Consider the following 7,500-nt stretch of genomic DNA (forward strand, 5'->3'; position numbering starts at 1 on the left):
CTTTACTGCGGTGATTAAAAATACTCCTGTAAAATGCTACATGGCATCATACAAGCCAGGCAGGAGGGGAGCGAGGCCCAGCGACCTTGAAAACAGCTGACTGACTGACAAGAGAGAGAGAGAGAGAGAGAGAGAGAGACAGAGAGAGAGAGAGAGAGAGAGAGAGAGAGAGAGAGCAGTGCACTGTAAGATTTTTTGTTTGTTATTTCCGTGAATAAATTACGGTGTCCATAAATAATATTTTTATCTGTAATCCTGCACACACACACACACACACACACACACACACACAGACACACACACAGACACACACACACACACACACACACACACACACACACACACACACACACACACACACACACACTAATAACAATATAAATAATAAAAAATATAAATCAAGGAATGACCGTAAAGCGGACAGGGAGGCTTGCAAGGAAGTAGTAGTTGTAGTAGTAGTAGTAGCAGTAGTAGTAGTAGTAATAGTAGTAGTAGTAGTAGTAGTAGTAGTAGTAGTAGTAGTAGTAGTAGTAGTAGTAGTAGTAATAGAAACAGTAGTAAGAGTACTCGTAATAATAATTATTGTAGTAGTAGTAATAGTAATAGTATTCATATTTGTACTAAAAGTAGTCGTAATAATAATAGTCGTAGTAATACTAATAGAAGTAATAGTACTAACAGTAATCGTAATAATAATAGTAGTAGTAGTAGTAGTAGTAGTAGTAGTAGTAGTAGTAGTAGAGCTAATATTAGTATTAGTAGTAGCAGAACGAGTAGTAGCAGTAGCAGTAGTAGTAGTAGTAGTAGTAACATAAGTAAGCGTAGTAGCAGTAGTAATTGTAGTAGTAGTAGGTAGTAGTAGTAGTAGTAGTAGTAGTAGTAGTAGTAGTACTAGTAGTAGTAGTAGTAGTAGTAGTAGTAGTAGTAGTAGTAGTAACATAATTGTAGTAGCACTAGTGATTGTAGTAGTAGTAGTAGTAGTAGTAGTAGCAATAGTAGCAGTAGCGGCAGTAGTAGCAATAGTAGCAGTAGTAGTAGCAGCATTTAGATAGAACAAGTGTGAGGTGCGGTTCACACCAGCTAGTCAATGTCACCGCCGTCCGTGACGTCATGAGTGGGGGGGAGGGGGCGAGGAGAGCACCTCGTGTGTGGGCGGCGGAAAGGGGAAAGGAGCGTGAGGCGGGTGGGGGCCGGAAGGAGTGGATGGTGGGTGGGGGGCGGGAAGGGGCGGCTGGCAGGCGGGGAGCGGGAAGGAGTGGGTTGCTGGTAGGGGCCTGGCAGGAGTGGGTGGCGAATGGGTGTTTGGAAGGAGTGGGTTGAGGGTAGGGGGGGAGGGAGTGGGAGGAGATAAGGACAGGAAGGCGTGCTGGCAGGTAGTGGCCGTTAAGGGGCTGCTGGCTATTGGGCGACTAGAAGCTGCTGCTGGCGGAAGTGGGAAGGAGTGGCTGGCGGGTGGTGGGGAGAGAGGTGGGGGGAAAGGAGGCGTGTCGGACTGACGCAGCAAGATGGCGTCTGTTTGAGAAGGTGTCAAGTGTAGTTTCCCGGGCCAGGGGCATGATGGGACTAACAAAACACCAGCAGAAGGTCTTTCTGTACACAGCATGCACATGTGTGGCTGTACACCTGGCGGCTACTCAACACACCTGGTACACTACTGGTAGCACACTTCAGGGAGGGCTTGGCCAATCCTGGTTATCTTGACCACCACTAAGTCTTTGAGGAGGAACACAGTGCGATACACACGCGCACCACACAACATACGCCGCCACACTGGCTGCACACTGAGCGGCGTCCCTTTGGCTCAGTGTTTCCAGGCCGTTCGGTACTTGAGCGACACACAAAGGTCTACTTAATATACAGGGACTTGTTCAAATAACGAACACACTCATATCCACAAAAAACACCATATATCCACCAAAAAAATGAATGAATAAATAAATAAATAAAATAAAATAAACAAATAAATAAATAAAATTAATTAAATAATTAAATTACACTAAATTATTAAAACTACTATTGCTTCTACTCTTACTACTACTATTACTACTATTACTACTACTACTACTACTACTGTGTGTGTGTGATATTGATAACATTTATAGTAACAATATAACAACAAAAACTACTACTACTACTACAATTATTATTACTATTACTACTACTACTATTTCTAATATAAATACTACTACTGCAGCTATTTTTGCAACATTTCTTAAGGCATTACTATTAATATTCACTTAGTATTATTAGCAGCAGTAGTAGTAGTAGTCGTAGAGGTAGTAGTAGTAGTAGTAGTAGTAGTAGTAGTAGTGAGAAATCGGCAATACTACCTATACCACTACTACTATTACTACTACTTTTACTACTACTTCTTTCCACTCACAAAGGCTTTTACTCTCCTTACTTCTACTAATACTACTAATACTAATACTACTACCACTACTAGTACTACCACCACTAATATCACCACTAGTACTACTACTACTACTCTTTAAGTGGTATAAGGGTTATAACAAGGGAGATGTAAGCAAAATTCTTAGGATCAGCAACCAGGGTAGAACAAGAAATAACGGGGTCAAGCTTAAAAAATTTAGGTTTAGGAAGGAGATAGGAAAAAATTGGTTCTCAAATAGAGTGGTAGATGAGTGGAACGGACTCAGTAATCATGTAGTTAGTGCTAGGACACTAGAGAGCTTTAAGAGAAGATTAGACATGTTTATGGATGGGGATAGCAGATGGAAATAGGTAGGTGTGTTTCATACAGGGACTGCCATGTGTAAGCCTGGTCGCTTCTTGCAGCTTCCCTTATTTCTTATGTTCTTATGTTCTCTCTCTCTCTCTCTCTCTCTCTCTCTCTCTCTCTCTCTCTCTCTCTCTCTCTCTCTCTCTCTCTCTCTCTCTCTGTCTGTCTGTCCCTCTGTTTATACAGATAGATACAGATAGATAGATGTACACAGGTACAGATTTGTGCTTGTGGAGTATAAATGTAAGAGCATGAAGCACAGTGTGTCTCTCCCCACAGTCACCTCCAGCCTCGCGCCTTCCTTCCTCCCGTCTCCCGGAGTGTACACACCTGCACTCTTGAGGTGAGTACACTTACTCTTTTCTTTCCTGGTAATTGTTTTCACTGTGTTTTCTATTGCACACACTCAGAAAGTAGAATATAAGGCACTAACGAGGCAAGACTATATACCACAAACACTAAACACAATAATAATAATAAAAATAATAATAATAATAAAAATATTAATAATAAAAATAAATGGTTTATTAATAAGGCAGTTTACAAACTGAAAATGTACAGAGGGGGTGGGAAAATACTTAACATTAATCCTGAAGCTAAGCCTAATCTACACATAAAAGCGAAATACTGTTGATTGATGGCTCGCACCATGGTGGGAATCACGCTGAGTCTGTACCGGTCCGTGCGCGGCGCCTTTAGGGGCGTTATCTTGTTGTGGTGTCTGGTGGAAGCATGTGTCTGAGGCGTGGATGATGCAGAAGTCTCCTTCCAAACTTCTCCAGAGCCTCTCGTTGCCTGGTGGATAGTCTGGACGTCTGGACAGACTCAGGGTGGTCAGGGCTTCATCACAGGTGGTGTAGGCAGGGAAAAAGATGTCCCTGCACGCCCTCTTCTGCACTCTCTCCAGCTGGAGATGTTGAGTGTGTGTGAGGGAGGAAGACCACGCTGGGGAGGCATACATGAGATTGGGGAGGATGAAGGTGAGGCACACTCCCCTTAACTCGTCTGTCAGTGTCCCAAGCGACTTGAGTCTGCGCATCATGTACAGCTTGTAGGTAGCGGATCTTACGGTGCTGGCGATATGCTGCTTCCACGTCAGCTTGTCGTCCACAGTGACTCCGAAGAAGGACATCTAGAGGCACATCGGACCACCTGGAGGGGATGAGGTCCCACTGTGAGCTGGGGAGGGGGCACTGGTACAGAAGAGGTACAGAAATGCATCAACCACAGTTTCGCTGTGGTTGATGGTCATCCTGCTCTCCTCCGTCCATGTCTGCAGTCGCTCCAAAATGACTTGCAGTGGCGAGTAGTCCGGGTTCCTGTTGGAGACTGGGACACCCACGGAGCAGTCGTACACATACTTCCAGCCATGGGGGTGTCAGTGAGGGCGTCGTTAATGAGGAGGAGGAAGCATAGTGGGCTCATCTTGGTCCCCTGGGGGACCCCACATGTCAGCTGTTGAATATTAGAGACAGAATCCTGATAGCGAACGGCATGACGCCTCCCTGAGAGGGTTTTGGCTAGCCACGCTACCAGGTTGGGAGGGAGACCCAGACTTATTGCCTTGCTGAAGACAAAAAAGTTGATCAACAAGATCAGAGGCTTTTTTGAAGTCCACAAAAGCAACAGCTAGAGAGGTGTTTCGCTTGTGGCTGTGGATGAAGTCAAGGAAGCTGGTCAGGTAATGGGAGGTTTAGGTGGCTATAATATTTCCAAACTGTCTGATATCCACGGTATAACAAGTTTTGGTGTAGGCCCAGTCATACACAAAATCTTCACAAATAAAGCTAGGGATGGGGGTGATAGAGACTGGCCTGAGGTCACCGAGTGACTGTGAACTGGAAGCTTTGCGGATGGGAGAGACGTAAGATGTCTTCCAGTCCGCGGGGCAAGAGTGTTGGGAAAGAGAGGCGTTTATTATGGGGCATAGCGGTGTTGCTGGCTCTTCCCATATGGGAAGGTCAGTGGGTGTGGTGGATCTTGGTATCTTTAAGTATCCTTGGTATCTTGGTATCTTTAAGTATCCTCTTAAAAACATCTATCGCCTGGACAGTGGGGGGAGGGGAGGGGGCGGGAAGATGGGGAGGATGTGGAGTGGTGTGAAGGGAAGGACAGGTGTGACAGATAGCGGCAAAGTGGTCGTTCATCTTCTGAGCCGCGAGATTAGCAGGAAGGTGTGAGGTGCAAGGGAGAGATGAAGTGTGCTTTTGTAGGCCACACAAAGCTTTGCTGCAAACGAACCACTGTCTGTTGTTGGCCTGCTTGAGGTGGTGTATCTTGTCCGGGTAATAGCTTGCCTTGGCAGCCTTAATCTCCCTGATCACTCTGTTTCTTAGCTTCCTGTATAGGACCGGGCAGGAGTGGAACGACCACGTCAGCTGATGCAAGAATCTTTTAATGCTGGGCGTCATCCAGGGGGCATCAGATGTGTGCACAGTGACGCTCTCGGCTGAGAAGTAGCGGTAGAAGGCTTCTGTGGTGGTGGCGACGTAAAAGTGCCATTTTGAGTGGATGTCCACCACATCCAGCACCTCTGTCCACGGGTGTTGTGTCACCCACTGCCCAAACTCCCTCATGGCTGAGTCAGGCATGGGGCGGTGGGTCCTGGTGACAGCTGGCTGGGGAAACGAGGTGGTGGGTGTGGGTGTCCACAGTATGGAGAGGTGAGTGCTCCGTCCCATGGGAGGCAGCAGCTTGGGAGGCCAGTACTGCTGGCCTAGGTCTGTCACTATAAGGTCGAGGGTGGCTTGCTGGGTGGTAGGGAAGTCCACGACCTGGGTGAGGTGTAGCTGGTGTAGGATATTGCTGATATACAATCCGTTAAAGTCCCCACAGATGACCAGCTTGGCAACAGGATACCTCACACTTAGGGCATCAGCAGTGTCACTGATGTGAGTGGTGAGTAACTGTGCTGTGGTGGCTCGTGGGGGGTGGTACACGACGCACACGATGATGGAGGCCGTTTTGCTGAGATTGCAGGGGGGCGTAACTCTCACCCACAGGGCCTCTACTTCGGCAGGAATGTTGACAGGCAGGTGTGAGGGGCTGAGGGTAGATTGGGAGAAAACGGCCACACCGCTCTCCCGCCCCCTTCCTGCGTCCTGTCCTGAGGTGATGGCAGAGCTGGTAGTCCTGCATCGTGCACACCTCAGGAACGACCTTCCACGCCTCAATAACCGCCACAATGTCCGCACAAGTAGACCTCACCGTCACAATCAACTCGTTCATCTTGTTGACCAGAGACGTTGCATTAAATAAGAAGAGGGAGGGAAGACTATACCACACACACGGCATTTCTGTGTGTTTGTATTCCCTCTTCTCCACCCAGCGGTCTTCTCTGGCACTGAAGGACACTGCCTTGATGGGACGCACCACACTTTTACCTCCTCTCCATCCGCGGTTCCGAAATAGTTTCAAGTTCTTAAGGCACAGTGTAGATGGCGCTGCAAACATCAACAAACAGACCTGGAGAGAGCTCCAAGTTTTGCCAAGATTCTGCTGCCATACAGGCTTAGATCAGACAATATATTGCCTAAGGAGCTGCTCGAGTATATAGTGGAGCCAAGACTCAGTTACTAGAAGCCCACTGAAGAAAGCTAGCCGGTAGTTAGAAGATAGAATATAATGTGGCCGATCAACACCGGCCTAACCCCCTCTGCACCGCTGTGAAAACCGTTGCCATGGTAACGGCGATGCCAAATCACTGAAGAAAACGAGGTGCAAAGACTTAACGGGATACTTGTGTGTTTGTCCAAGATGGCTACTTATGACAATGTAAACACAGTGAAGGTATTGTCTGCTACGGAGATCAATAAACTGACAGCGGCGCAGCTAAAATGTGCACTGAGAACAACTGTTGCACATCAGCCTCATGAAGAGCAGCCACCGAGCTCTGAATTACTCGAAGAAATAAGATATATTCCAGAAGATTTGGCAGCTATGAAGGAGATGAAGAAAGAAATAGAATCACTGAATACAAGACTCGATGAAGCCTATATGATTATCCACCAGCAAAACCGGTTCCTAGAATCCCTTGGCGCCAAAGAAAGGGTGCGGAACTTGGGTATAACTGGGGTCTTGGAGGATAACGATGGCCTGGGAACGACAGATGGAGAGAAGATGAAGTCAGTGCTGGAAGCCGCGGGTTACGCCGGACCGATACGCACCGATGTATGGGCAACGATACGACTTGGACAGCCTGACGCACGTAGAAGACGCCCTATTCACGTGACGCTGGAGAGTCAAGATCAACGGAGCGACATCTTGTGAGTGGCAAAGAACTTGAAGGATACAGGAAGAGACTTTGAACGAATTTACGTGAAGAAGGACGTTCATCCGGCGGCGAGGAGAGAAATGACAAGACTGAGGGCCGGAGAAAATGAGGAGAAACAGAAACCAGACAACCAGGGAGTGGAAATTACGTAGACTGGCGGCGGCGAGTATTGCTGCGTGATGGTGTTGTGACTGATAGGTATTTCACAAATTTTGGCATGGAGAGAATTGGAATGGACAATTGAAAATATGTGTTTGTAATATCTGTGGTGTGAAAAATAAGCTCCAAAGCCCTGAAGTGATAAATGTTGCTGTAGAATTTGACATGATATGGATCACTAAAATTAAGTAACGTTAATTAGTAGCTTGCCAGGTTTTGATTTACATATGAATAAAAGTAGACAAAATAGTCGGAGAGGAGGAATTATGATGTTGGTGAAGTGTGCGTTGGTGCCATATATCACATGTGTCAACATTGCAGCAGA

At 46.6% G+C, this 7,500-nt stretch overlaps 1 protein-coding gene across 5 annotated transcripts in view; it reads left to right on the forward strand.

The window, feature by feature from the left end:
• LOC135099407 (uncharacterized) overlaps positions 1 to 7,500 on the forward strand; it is a 53,807-nt gene that overhangs the window by 10,612 nt on the left and 35,695 nt on the right. For 4 of the 5 annotated variants that reach the window (XM_064001739.1, XM_064001741.1, XM_064001740.1 and 1 more), the window contains one exon: positions 3,023 to 3,086. The exons of the other annotated variant lie outside the window; for it this stretch is intronic. The gene's annotated coding sequence lies outside the window, so the exon portion shown is untranslated. The remainder of the gene's footprint in view (positions 1 to 3,022; positions 3,087 to 7,500) is intronic. 5 annotated transcript variants of the gene reach the window in all.

This window comes from Scylla paramamosain, unplaced genomic scaffold, assembly GCF_035594125.1.
Source record: "Scylla paramamosain isolate STU-SP2022 unplaced genomic scaffold, ASM3559412v1 Contig126, whole genome shotgun sequence".
NCBI classification, from domain to species: Eukaryota; Metazoa; Arthropoda; class Malacostraca; order Decapoda; family Portunidae; genus Scylla; species Scylla paramamosain.